At 35.4% G+C, this 15017-nt stretch overlaps 1 protein-coding gene across 1 annotated transcript in view; it reads right to left on the bottom strand.

Annotated features, from left to right (window-relative positions):
- The window catches only part of CTNNA3 (catenin alpha 3), a 1652440-nt gene that overhangs the window by 725007 nt on the left and 912416 nt on the right, over positions 1 to 15017 (bottom strand). The gene's annotated exons all lie outside the window — the stretch shown is intronic.

Genomic DNA, 15017 nt, shown 5'->3' with positions numbered 1-15017 from the left:
GCAAAGTCAACTCCCTACTCACTGACCTAGGTTTGACCATGAGACTTGCTTTTAGCAATAGAAAGCGTGCCAGGTCCCAGCAGTGGTTTTAAGAAGCATTCTGCGTGTTCCTCTTCATGTTTTGTAGTCTGCCCTTTGTCTTAGGAAAAAATATTCGATGTAAGTGGTGATCCTTCAGTCACCAGCACAGAAGTAAGAGTGTGCATGGAGCAGATGTGAACTCATCCCACAGACTGGAGCTGAGCTACAGCCTCTCTCATTCAACCTGCTGGAAAATACATCTTTAGGGTAGCCATTGAGTTTGCATGTCACCATGCAGGGTGACCTAGTGAAAGGTGACTAATGCAATTTTATATTAACTTTGCTGTCACAGTGAGTTGAGCCCATACTTCATTTATGTTCCATTTTTCTTGTTTAATAAAAGCCAAAATTGTGCCAGTGAGAATAACTTTGTTAATGTCAGAAATTTGATATTTTCATTTTTAAAACTTCCTAAAATATATGAAATTGTAGTTATTATTTTCTATTTGACCTAACAGATATTTTAAAAATATATTTTTTAATTTCTACATGTGTGCGCTTTTATTTTTTAATGTGTTATTCACTTACAGCATTATTATCATATTTTTAGAGATATATGGCCTTATGAATTTCATCTTTCTGAATAGATTTAAGTTGTCTTTATGGTCTACAATATATTTTAACTGTTTTGGTAAACAGTTGGAAATAATATTTATTTGTCCTTTAGGAACAGTTTAGATTTAGATATTTTTTAAACTTAATCTGAACATTTAGATTTAATTGGGGAGATAAATCAATTGCCTTTAATATTATGACTGACAATTTTGGATATATTTCTGCATTGTTTGTTTTCATTTTCTTTAGAGATACAAAAATAAAACTTTAACATTTTCCTAAGTTTTCAAACACATCCTTGAACCGATTAGCAAATTTAAGTAAAATGCAAAAATATTAGCCTGCCAGCACATGCCCCTGCCCTAATTCAGTGAAAAATGAAGAACACAAATGATTTTTCTAGATAACCTTAATTCCCAATACTCAACAATATATTTTGGTACCATATGTTGATTATGACTATTTTATGATCAAAATAATCATATAGTTACACTCTTGGATTTTTTTTAAACCTTTGCAATATATTCAGTGGCTAGCTTTACAAAGAATTCTTGGGAATTATTCTGAACTAGAATCATGCCCACACTAGTATTTATATGTTATTGAATTCTCCATTTTTTAGTTGTCAAGTACTCTTTGTTTTTCATTTGGTTGGAGAATATTTTCAAGCAGGATTATTCAGAAGTGATTCATCAGTGATATATTTTTTTAATCCTTGCATCTTAAAGACTATCTTCACATACAAATGACAACATGAAAAATTACTGAAATGCAATTTTTATTTCCTGTAAGACCCCATATAAGTGCCTCCATTTTCTTCTGACATTTATTAGAGTGCAAACAAAATGTGATACTGACTTAATGGCTGTGCCTTTTAAGTAACATTGCTCACTCCCCCACACAGAAGGATATGTGTTTATTACTGGAATTTTAAAATCTAGTAGTATATTTCTAGACATGGTTTTTTTAAAGTTAATTTTCCATCTGTTTCACACATAGTAATCCCTTTAAACTTACAAACTCAAAATTCATTAGCTCAGAAAATAGTTTTTTTTTATTATGACTTTATTATTCTTTTTGATCAGTTTGCTTTGGTTTGATTTTCAAGGATCGTCGGCTATCTCTAAATTGCAACTTTGTTTTTTCTCCTGCATATCTATTATATCTTTGATTAGTCTGCATCTTTAACTTGCTTTTCTAAGTCGTTCTCTAAGGCACTGATTGGATTTCTCGTATTTTGACGATTCTGTTTTTACAGCCTCCAATGAATACATATTCATATATTTTTATTTTTCTAATTTTCCCTTTTATCCCAGATTTTTTATATTCACAACTTGTATCTCTGCAAATGGCCATTTTATACCATCTTTCTTCTCTTCAGTGATTTTGTGTTTTCTGGTTCTTTATTGAGAAAGCATATACATTCTAGAAAAATCTGTTGCTAAAATAATTACTTATCTTTGCAATCTTAAGGCACCAAATCCTTCTTATGTTTTTCTTTCTATGGGCCTTAACTTGGTTTTTATCAATTTGTATAAAGGGATCTCTACTCAAGTCCAACCTGTTTCATACAAATGGGTATATATGCTCCCTTTAATTTCCATCACTATTTACCTAGGTACAGCCAGATATTCCCTTTCTGATCTTGTCAGTGAAACTCGGCTTAACAGAGGTTGTATCTTCTGCCTCCCTAATCCTTTAAGTAAAACTGGTGAATTTATTTCTGGATAATTTTAAGCAGCCTCATTTTTTTTCAATAGCAGGGGTGTTTTACTGTTCTACTTACAATTTACTTCATCTAATGTGTTGTATGTTTTCCCCAATTCTTTTCTTTTCAAAATTATTTTATTTTTTATTAAAAATTATGTGCATTTAAGGTATACAACATAATTTGATATACATCTATAGTGAAATGCTAACTGTAGTCAAGAAGATTAACACATCTATATCCTCACATAGTTACCTTTTTGGGGGTGTGTATTGAGAGTACCTGAATTTACTCTTAGCACATTTTTAGTACTCAATACACTGTTATTAATTATAGTCATCATGCTATACATTATACCTCTAGACTTACTCATCCTCAATGACTTCAAATTTGTACCCTTTGACCAATATATCTCTGCTCCCCCCACCTCACTGCCTGGCCTTAGGAACCACCTTTCTGCTCTCTGCTTTTATGTATTCAACTTTTTTAGATTCCACATGAAAGTGAGATCATACAGGGTTTTTTCTTTGTGTGTGTGGCCTGTTTCACTTGGCATAATGTCCTCCAGGTTCAACCATGTTGTTGCAAATGGCAGGGCATCCTTTTTTGAGAAGATACATATTTCACAATTTCTTTATCCATTCATCTGTCAATTGATACTTCGGTTGTTTGCATATCTTGGCTACTGTGAATAATGGGAACACAGATATCTCTTGGAGGTACTAATTTCATTTCCTTCCAGTATATACCCAGAGTGGGATTGCTGGATTATATGGTAGTTCTATCTTAGTTTCTTGTGGAACCTCCAATTGTATTCCATAATGGCTGTGCCAATTGATATTCCCACTAACCAATGTACAAAAGCTTCCTTTTCTTCATATCCTCACCAACACTTGTTACCTTTCATCTTTTTGATAGTAGCCATCCTAAGAGGTATGAGGTAATACCTCATTGTGGTTTTGATTTGCATTTCCTGATAGTGATGCTGAGTACTTTTTCACATATCTGTTGGCCACTTGTATGTCTTCTTTGGAAAAATGTCTATTCAGGTCCTTTGCCCATTATTTAATCAGGTTGTTTATTTTTTGCTACTGAGTTGCATGCTTGTATATTTTGGATTTTAGGCCACTACTGAATACACAATTTGCAAATATTTTCTCTCAGTCTCTAGGTTGCCTTTTCATTTTGCTGTGCAAAACTTTTTAGGTTGATGTAGTCACAATTATTTATTTTTGTTTTTGTTGCCTGAGCTTTTGCCCACTCTTGCCATGTTTATTCAACAAAATACTGGAAGTCCTAGCCAGAGTAGTCAGGCCATTTGTGAAAACACCACAGCTAATGTCACAATCAGTAGGGAAAACTGAAAGCTTTTCTTCTAAGATCTGTTACAAGGCAAGGAAGCCCATTCTCGCCACTTCTATTCAATGCAGTACTGAAAGTACTAGCAAATGCAATCAGACAAACAAACAAATAAATAAGAAAAGAAATCCACATTAGAAAGGAGAAACTAAAGTTATCTCAGTTTGAAGATGGCATGATTCTATATGTAAAAAAAAACCTTAAAGATTCCACATCAAAAACAAAATCTGTTAGAACTAATAATTAATTCAGTAAATTTGCAGGATATAAAATCAACATAGAAAAATCAGTTGTATTTTTTTACACCAACAATGACTTATCAGAAAAGGAAATCAAGAAAGTAATACCAATTAGGGTAGTACCATAAAAAGAAAATACTTTGGATTAAATTTAACTAAGGAGATGAAGCTTGATACACTGAAAACTATAAGACATTAATGAAAGAATGTGAAAAAGACACAAATAAATGAAAAAATATTCCATGTTCATGGATAAGGAAGAATTAATATTTTTTATATAAATTTATTCATTTATTTATTTTTGGCTGTGTTGGGTCTTCATTGATGTGCACGGGATTTCTCTAGTTGTGGCAAGTGGGGGCTACTCTTCATTGCAGTGCACAGGCTTACCATTGCGGTGGCTTCTCATGTTGCAGAGCACGGGTACTAGGCGCGTGAGCTTCAGTAGTTGTGGCACACGGGCTCAGCAGTTGTGGCTCACAGGCTCTAGAGCACAGAATCAGTAGTTGTGGCACATGGGCTTAGCTGCTCCATGGCATATGGGATCTTCCTGGACCAGGGATCAAACCCATGTCCCCTGCATTGGCAGGTCGATTCTAAACCACTGCGCCAACAGGTAAGTCCCAGAATTAATATTGTTAAAGTGTCCATACTACCCAAGGAATTTACAGATTCAACATAATCCCTATCAAAATCCTAATGGTTAGATGGAGAGATATACCATGTTCTTGGATTGGAAGAATCAACATTGTGAAAATAACTCTACTACCCAAAGCGATCTACAGAGTCAATGCAATCCCTATCGATCTACCACTGGCAGTTTTCACAGAACTAGAACAAAAAATTTCACAATTTGTATGGAAACATAAAAGACCCTGAATAGCCAAAGCAATCTTGAGAAAGAAAAACGGAGCTGCAGGAATCAGGCTCCCTGACTTCAGACGATACTACAAAGTTACAGTAATCAACACAGTATGGTACTGTCACAAAAACAGAAATATAGATCAATGGAACAGGATAGAAAGCCCAGACATAAACCCATGCACATATGGTCACCTTATCTTTGATAAAGGAGGGAAGAATATACAGTGGAACAAAGACAGCGTCTTCAATAAGTGGTGCTGGGAAAACTGGACAGGTACATGTAAAAGTATGAAATTAGAACACTCCCTAACACCATACACAAAAATAAACTCAAAATGGATTGAAGCCCTAAATGTAAGGCCAGACACTATAAAACTCTTAGAGGAAAACATAGGCAGAAGATTCTATGACATAAATCACAGCAAGATCCTTTTTGACCCAACTCCTAGAGAAATGGAAATAAAAACAAAAATAAACAAATGGGACCTAATGAAACTTAAAAGCTTTTGCACAGCAAAGGAAACGATAAACGAGATGAAAAGACAACCCTCAGAATGGGAGAAAATATTTGCAAATGAAGCAACTGACAAAGGATTAATCTCCAAAATTTACAAGCAGCTCATGCAGTGCAATATCAAAAAAACAAACAACCCGTTCTAAAAATAGGCAGAAGACCTAAATAGACATTTCTCCAAAGAAGATATACAGATTGCCAACAAACACATGAAAGAATGCTCAACATCATTAATCATTAGAGAAATGCAAATCAAAACTACAATGAGGTATCATCTCACACCTGTCAGAATGGCCATCATCAAAAAATCTACAAACATTGAATGCTGGAGAAGGTGTGGAGAAAAGGGAACACTCTTGCACTGTTGGTGGGAATGTAAATTGATACAGCCACTATGGAGAACAGTATGGAGGTTCCTTAAAAAACTAAAAATAGAACTACCATATGACCCAGCAATCCCACTACTGGGCATATACCCTGAGAAAACCATAATTCAGAAAGAGACATGTACCACGATGTTCACTGCAGCTCTATTTACGATAGCCAGGACAGGGAACCAACTTAAATATCCATTGACAGATGAATGGATAAAGAAGATGTGGTGCATATATGCAATGGAATATTACTCAGCCATAAAAAGAAATGAAATTGAGTTACTTTTAGTGAGGTGGATGGACCTAGAGTCTGTCATACAGAGTGAAGTGAGTCAGAAAGAGAAAAACAAATACCATATGCTAACGCATATATATGGAATCTAAGAAAAAAAAATGTCATGAAGAACCTAGGGGAAAGTCGGGCATAAAGACACAGACCTACTAGAGAATGGACTTGAGGATATGGGGAGGGGGAAGGGTAAGCTGTAACAAAGTGAGAGAGTGGCATGGACATATATACACTACCAAACGTAAAATAGATAGCTAGTGGGAAGCAGCCGCATAGCACAGGGAGATTAGTTCCATGTTTTGTGACCACCTAGAGGGGTGGGATAGGGAGGGTGGGAGGGAGACACAAGAGGGAGGAGATATGGGGATATATGTATATGTACAGCTGATTCACTTTGTTATAAAGCAGAAACTAACACACCATTGTAAAGCAATTATACTCCAATAAAGATGTTAAAAAAAGAGACTAATTCCCTATCCTTAGGCTAGTAAAAAAAAAAAATATATATATATATATATATATATATATATATATACTTTTTTCACTTATATATTTCACTTTTAGATAAAATATATTTTTAAGGAAAAAGAAAGGGCAGGATAGTGTGTCTTCTGTGTAAGTTGTCTTAAAAGAACATTGGTAAATAAATAGAACCATAGTGGTAAATAAATAGAACACTTTTCTGGAAGTACATATAAGAAATCTGTAACAGTTGTTACCATTATGAAGAGGAAATAAAGTAGGAGACTGGAGAAAAAAAGAATCCAAATGGTATATTTCACAGGAATAGAAAAAGCAATTATAAAGTTCATATAGAACCTGAATAGTCAAAGCAATCTTGATGAGGAACATAGTCAGAGGCATCACACTTCCTGATTTCAAATTATATTACAAACTGTAGTACTTAAAATAATTTGGTACTTGCATAAAAGTAGACAAAGGGGCTAATGGAACAGAATAGAGAGACCAGAAATAAATCCAGACATATAAAGTCAACAATATTCAACAACGGTGACAAGAATACAAAATGGCGAAAGGATAATATTTTCAAATGAATGGTATTGGGAAAACTAAATACCCACATAAAAAAGAATAAAATTGGACCCTACCTTACACCATACACAGAAATCAACTAAAAATGGATTAAACACTTAAGCATAAGTCTCTGTTCATTTCACTTCTGATAATGTTGTATCCTTGAAGTTGCAGTTTCCAGATGTATATAAAGAAGAGATGCTGATGAGACTTCCCTGGCAGCGCAGTGGTTAAAAATCCACCTGCCAATGCAGGGGACACAGGTTCGATCCCTGGTCGGGGAAGATCCCACATGCTGCAGAGCAACTAACCCTGCGCACCACAACTACTGAGCTTGTGCTCTAGAGCCCGTGAGCCACAACTGCTGAGCCCACACATCACAACTACTGAAGCCTGCATGCTGCAACTACTGAGCCCATGTGCTGCAACTACTGAAGCCCACATGCCTAGTGCCCGTGTTCCTCAACAAGAGAAGCCACTGCAATGAGAAGCCCGCGCACTGCAATGAAGAGTAGCCCCTGCTTGCCTCAACTAGAGAAAGCCCACGTGCAGCAACGAAGACCCAACATAGCCAATCAATCAATCAATCAATAAATAAATAAATAAAAGAAGAGATGCTGATTGTGACTGGGGGATGTGGAGGAGGATAGAAAACTACTTCAGTTATCTCAGTTACACTTAGACCTGGATGACCAGATTCTCTGAATACACATACAGATTATAAATTTCTAAACAAAGGATAGAGTGGGATGGGTGGAAGACAGCTCCTAACCAATTCCTACTGGACCATACTCTTCAGATGTCTAAACAGTTGTCCACTACCTAATCGCTTCTCAATCTATTCCAACTCTACTATACTTAGAGCAGTGGTTCTCAAACTTTAGTGTTCATCAAGAAACACCTGGAGGGCTTGAAAACAATAAAACGAAACAAAACAGACTGCTGTCACATCCCAGAACACCTGATTTAATAGAACTGAGGTAGGGCCTGATAATTTGCTTTTCTAATAAGTCCTAGATGATGCTGATGCTGCTACTCTGAGGACCACACTTGAGAATCACTAGTTCAGAGCAATTCTCCCAAGGGAGTGGTCAATCAGATTTTAAAATGTTTTCAACTTTGCATCAGGGCATGTATTTTCATAGGTATTTCCATGGTCAGCTAAGGATAGGTGAATTAAGCATCCACAGTTAGTGATTTAGTTAAAGTATATTATTATATTTCTTATTTTATTTAAAATTTTTAGTATTAAATTATTAAGTTTATTTTTAAATTATCTTTTATATATATATATAGTTATAGTTATGAAGTGGCCAGTAGGAAACAAAATGCTATGTTTTATTCTCCACTAGACCTATCAAAAGTACCTTGTTAAGACTGTTTAATTTGCAAAACTACTTCTGGGCCAGAATTCTCTGGAGGAAACTCATTTTTAATGGCAGACAAAAATTTAAAATTCTTTATATAAAGATAGAATTCAGCCCGGAAAAAAAATACATATATATGTTTACATATATATATATATGGGAGAAAGTTTTTAGAGGAAGACACAAGGAAGAATTCTAATATCTGGCTGTATTTAACCATGAAGAACATCACCTTTCTGAGACTACAAAAAGCATGCCCAAGATGACTTGAGAATTGTGTAGAAAGGGCTGCTTATTCCTGGCTGGCCACATTCTGATCTTTTGGAAATTCATGTTTTGAGGGCCGAGTTTTGAGACATGGTGTCTCTATTTCTATTTGTTGCTTTGGGTTACTGAAGAAAAAAAAAAAAAAAACTGGGCACTTTATTAAAAAAGAAAATGATGTTACTGTTTCAGTCCTGTCCACGTCTTGAAAGTTCTATTTCTCTGAGAGTGGCCAGGCATGGTGAGACTTTACTCAATCAATAAGAAGAGCACCATGTCCTTTAATAACCTAAAGAAATTAGACTTGAGGCTTTTGTGCCAACAGTTTCTTAGTGACAATGCAAAACCTAACATACACAGAGATGCCACACCAACACAGCATCTGTGAGGTTCAGGGGTATATACTCCCTAGGTTTGGAAGATTCTATGTTTCAATTCCAAAAAGAGAAAATTCCACATTACCTTTATGTGATTACACTGTAATATTCAATTTTGTAAAATTATTTTTCTTTTCTACATTGAACTATTCCTTTTTTTCCATTCCTCTTAGGAATTTACAAATTTGGATTTTCCAGCACATGGTAGTTCCTTTAAATGGAATAAAAATGGGCTTTAAAAATTTCTCTTTTGCCTTCTATAGTTTGTTTTTCTCCATGTGAAAAGGACATTTCTTTGTCAGATGTGTTGTTTCCATAAACACAAAGAGAAGCTCCTTTTGCAATTGAACTTTTTTTTTTTAATCTTTAAAGAATTACCACTATGAAAGTTTCATGAGCTAGAAAATAAGCATGATTAAACACTACTTGACCTTGTTTGGCCCTTTATTCACAGAACCTTTCCTAGAACAAGGAACTCTGGGAATATAGACATGAAAAACAAGCTTGCCCTGTACTCTGAGAAGCAAAACTCCCTTTAGATTGTACTGTTGTTCTCCAAGTGTGGTCTGTTAGCATCACCATCATCACCTGTGGGCTTGTTAGAAATGTCAATTCCTAGACCCAACCTTACTTAAGTGAATCAGAAGCTTTGCTTAAATAAGCCCTCCCAAAAAACTGTTTTAAAAAGCCATCAAGGTGATTCTTACACACATTAAAGTTTGCAAACCACTGTTATAACACAAGGTAAATTATAATTAAAATTTTTAAAGAATGTCTTAGCAGATTTAGGAAGTGGAAGCAATGCCTTCTGATGTAGATAAGGGAAGGTGTCTGGCATCTGAACTGAAAAGTAAGGGGGAGGTCCTTATGGGGAATAATCATGTGGAAGGGAAGGAACTGCATAAGCAGATTTCCAAGGTCAGGGAAAGACAAATATATCACTGTATAGAGAGCAGGTAAGTCAAAATATAAAGTCTAAAGACATTATCAAAGTACTTTGTGAGTACCATGGGAGAAAATGTCTGATACCAGGAAGAGTAAGGGGAGGCCTCTTGGAGTGGCTTATACAGTGCTGGATCAAGAAAAGTAATTCCCATTTACAATAGTCATTGTAAACTGAGGACTCAGAAAACACAAATTCAGGGCTTCCCTGGTGGCGCAGTGGTTGAGAGTCCGCCTGCCGATGCAAGGGATGCGGGTTCGTGTCCCGGTCCAGGGGGATCCCACATGCCGCGGAGCGGCTGGGCCGTGAGCCATGGCCACTGAGCTTGCGCATCCGGAGCCTGTGCTCCGCAACGGGAGAGGCCACAACAGTGAGAGGCCCGCGTACCACAAAAAAAAAAAAAAAAGAAAAAAAGAAAAAGAAAACACAAATTCAGATTCTTAGAGCTTAAAGAGGCCTTCAGGATAATCTAATACAACTCACAACATAATTCATAAGTTCCTCCTCTACAAAATGTTAGATAAGTCCAATTGTTCATGTGGCCTGTTAGGTTGTATTGCATGCTTACCAAGATTCCCTTATACATAAAGATATCTAATTAGCAAGGCAAAGGGTCCTCTTCCAGTGCTCTCAGTTTTTTTTTTTTTCTTTTCTATCATTATCACCTGCTCATCAATCAGTATTTCTGGATATATATATATTTTTTAAGTGTGTATTTTATTTTATTATTTATTTTTTGGCCACACTGCGTGGCTTGTGGGATCTTAGTTCCCTGACCAGTGATCGAACCCAGGCTCCCAGCAGTGGAAGCATGGAGTCCTAACCACTGGACCACCAGGGAATTCCCAATAATGTTTTTAATATATGTTGTGCTAGCCTGTTTTATTATATTGTTTAATTAGTAGGCTTATATTTTATACCATTTCCCCTGTGCCAGTGTTCTACCATTTATGCATGAATTTAGATAACAACATGAAAGACCAAAACAACTTATTCCATTGACATGGAATGAAGAGGTATAAAATTAAATTATGTAGCATAAGATTCAGGATAGTCTAACACATAGGCCAAGGTTGCATTTACCTTTATCATATGATTGGAGGAGCACCAAAAGGCCTGACTGACCCAAAACACCTGCACAAAGGGTGGTTATATTGAATAAATAAGATATATGTAGTTTACAGGGCCATGATATTGCTTCAGATATCTACAGCATGAATAGGTATCACTGTATGTGTTTAAATACAGAGTAATTGTTAATCTATAAAGAGGACAGACCCATAGAATTAGGGAATAAGACTTCTAAAGAAGATAGACCTCTGCAAATAAAACTAATAAAATCATTAGGATTTGACTTTATTTGTATGTAGAAGTTTGCTTATATGTAAATTAACCCTCATTAAGAGATTTTATAAATATTGATACTTCTGAAAAAATGAGACATCTTGTAGTTAATATGAGCTAGATACTCGAAATTCATTTTGGAGATACACCAGGTTGTGTTCTCACAAAGACACAACTTTTATATTTTTGCTGTAAGGAAAGCTATAATACATCCAATTGAATTGTAAAATGCCTAGCATGAGGTACTTCTAGTTACTGATAAAAGAGAAAATTGTATAGGAAGAGTGTATTCAGAGGGTGAAAATGAGAACTCTAGAGAGAAGGAGGAGGAGACAAAGGAGGAAAAGCAGGAGAAGGGAGGGGACAGAGAGTAAATTGTTGGTGGAAGGGCTACAGTCTCTAGAAAACTGACTGCCATAATGCAGCAAAATCACTCTATAAGAACTTTATCTTCTTTTTTTTATAATTAATTTTTATTGCAGTATAGTTGCTTTACAATGTTGTGTTAGTTTATGCTGAACAGCAAAGTGAATCAGTTATAGGCATCTTTTTTGGCTTTCCTTCCCATTTAGATCACCACAGAATATTGGCTTCACTGTGCTATACAGTAGGTTCCCATTAGTTATCTATTTTATACATATACATATATTTTATACATATACTTTTTATACTATATTATATGTTTGTTACAAGACATTTGTGCAACTCTTCTTAGTTTAGGTTTCCATTTCTTTGAATTGGTCGAAAATACCATCCCTTTAGATAATTACAAAGCTATTTATTATAGAGGACATAGAGCCATGAAATCTGCATATGACATTCTTCTTCTTCTTTTATTTTATTTTATTTATTTATTTATTTTTGCGGTACACAGGCCTCTCACTGTTGTGGCCTCTCCCGTTGTGGAGCACAGTCTCCGGACACGCAGGCTCAGCGGCCATGGCTTACAGGCCCAGCCGCTCCGCGGCATGTGGGATCTTCCCGGACCGGGGAACGAACCTGTGTCCCCTGCATCGGCAGGCGGACTCTCAACCACTGCGCCACCAGGGAAGCCCTACATTCTTCTTTGAATTGTAGAAGTAAGTGATAGAACTTTAGCGCCAGTATCACTTTATAATCTATTGCCACATCTTTATATAATGGGATGTTTAACACTTTGTCAAGTTCACTCAGCTAGTTAGTGAGAGTGTTGGTGAGGACAGAATATTTGTCTTGTGACTCAGTGCTGCTCTCTTTCTGCTGCTGCAAATCACCTCTCTAGATATTATCTAATGGCCACTGTATACTCAGAGATTAGCAGGAAAAAGTTGTTTGCTTTGCTTTCAGACTTTAAAATTTGACTTTGTGTTATTATATAATTGGTAAGTTTAGTTAGTTCAAAATCTCAAATACTGGTTTCATAAAAAGGATCACTACCTTACACATGACCCCAAAATAAAATGCTTACCAAATAACAGAGAAAAATAATTAGTATAATTAAGCTTCTTTTGTATTTCAATAAATGAAACTGCTCATTTGAGTTTACTCATGAATCTCAGGTGTAATCACTATGTCTTTAGGAGTTCTAAGGGTTTCTTTACATTGAGAAATGAATTGCAATAAAGTATTTCAGAATTCATCTCCTCCAAGTGATTGTTTAATGACTTCTGAAATTTCTTATTTCAATTCTAAGTGTTAACTTCTTTTAGCCACACTAACACAGGAGCTCTTTAAAAGACAAGAGTCACAATTTAGGACCCGGGCTTCATCATTTTATATAGATCGGCACAAACTCAGCCAGCTGTTCACAGTCAGCTCTGCCTTCAGCACCCTGTGGCTCTCATTCGCCATGCTGTCATCTCCATATACCCAGTTATCAGTCACAACAAGGTCTGTGGCTCTCCTTTCAGTGTACCATGTTATTTGTTATCCTCAAGTTCCAGGTCTTTTCAAGTTTTGCATCTGCAGAAATATCAACACAGCTTCTAAGTATTTTAAAACTTTATAAAAAAAGAAAAAAAAAACCCAGATGTACCTTATATTTGGTTATTCTGTAGTTGCTCAAGGCCATCCAGTAAACTTGGTAAAAATCACACCAAAGAACAAGCTCATCTGCTGGCATTAACTCTACCATTTAGAAACACACTGTCAGGATGTATAGAGTATCTAAAAGACTAGAGTATCTGTACACCATCCTTTAAAAGCCAGGCCTTCTAAAGAGTATAAAGTTTTCACATTTATTTTCATTCTATTAAACTACAGAATGGTGACTATATGCCCCATACATGGAGGTCCTGGTAATGCACAGAGCCAGAATTCTAGATATTGATTACTTAGTGAGAGAGAGAAGACATATAATATTACTCTACGATAAGACATGAAATTATGAGTCATATTAATGACATTTATAATAAGGGGCTCTGGTAATCACCCTTGTACTAACTAACTGTATGCCTTAGGCATTTTCCTTAATTTTCCCATTTGAAAAATAAAGATTACAGACTAGAAGTGCCCAAAGCCTCTTCTATTTGGTTGTCTCCTGTCCAATCAGATGTATTAAAGTTGATTTTTGTCATTTGGAGTAAATGCTGACATAGTACTTGACAATTTTAGAAAAAAAGATTTCAAATCAAGAACCATTTGTCAAGACAAAGAAAGATACATTTTATAAAAAGTATATTAGAATTTAAAACACTGGCCTTTGAATCCACTCAAACCTGTGCACACACTGCAGCTCTGCCATCTTCTAACTATGCGTGGTTGATAAGCTGATTCACCAATCTTAACCTTCCTTTCCCATAAAACAAGACAGATAATATCTAAATGTGATAATTCATGTAACATTGTCTGACACACAAAAGCACTTACACAGGATAACTATTACTATAAGCATTATCCACATAGTATTTTTTTTCCTTTTCTAAGCCCTTGCATGTTAACCATATAATTTTATCTTCACAGTACTCTATAAGGTAGTATTATTACCATTCTGTATTTGAAGAAACTGTATCACAAAGTACAGTCACTGCCATAGGGCATGTTAGTAAACAACTTCTTTGTCTCTCCACATAAAAACAGAGGGAGAGTTTAAAGTGAGAGTTCCCTGACTCCCCAAGAGTGTCAAATTTTGCAAAACTATTTTCATCCCAATAGAGTCAATCTTTAAAAGTTTGTTCCCACAACTTTAAATGTCTTCCCCTTACACACTGCTAAAAGTAGATGCATTGTGGTGTGTGTGCATGTGTGTATATGTGCTGAAAAATTTATTATGAATTGTGATTGGTAGAAGGGGTTATTAATTGCATACTTGGTACATTTTTGGTTAATAATCTCAAAGAATTACCCAAATGAAAAAAAATATTCCTACCTCAATAAAGATCTATTAAAAAAATAAAATGTAACTAAAATAAATTAAATTATATTTTTAAAAAAAAAAGATGATGAAGGTAGAAGGCACAACAGAAACAAAATGCTGATACACTATGACTTTTCCAGTATCATAGTGTCCAGAGTCCAGTGGCAGAGCCAGGAATAGAAGCAAATTAAAATGTTTTTATTTTATATCACTTCAATGTTGCTTACAAGCTTAGAAAATGTCTATCATCTAGGGCCTTAAAGTTTTATTTTTTCCTCTGTGGTCCATAGCTTGGAGAGAGAAGGTATTCAATCTATCAACAATGTAAAAAAAAAAAAAATCCTTCCTATTCTTAGGAAAATAATACATG

The sequence above is a fragment of the Mesoplodon densirostris genome, chromosome 1 (assembly GCF_025265405.1).
Source record: "Mesoplodon densirostris isolate mMesDen1 chromosome 1, mMesDen1 primary haplotype, whole genome shotgun sequence".
In the NCBI taxonomy this organism is placed as follows: Eukaryota; Metazoa; Chordata; class Mammalia; order Artiodactyla; family Ziphiidae; genus Mesoplodon; species Mesoplodon densirostris.
The sequence above is the reverse complement of the archived record's forward strand: the minus strand, read 5'-3'. Positions and strand labels throughout refer to the sequence as shown.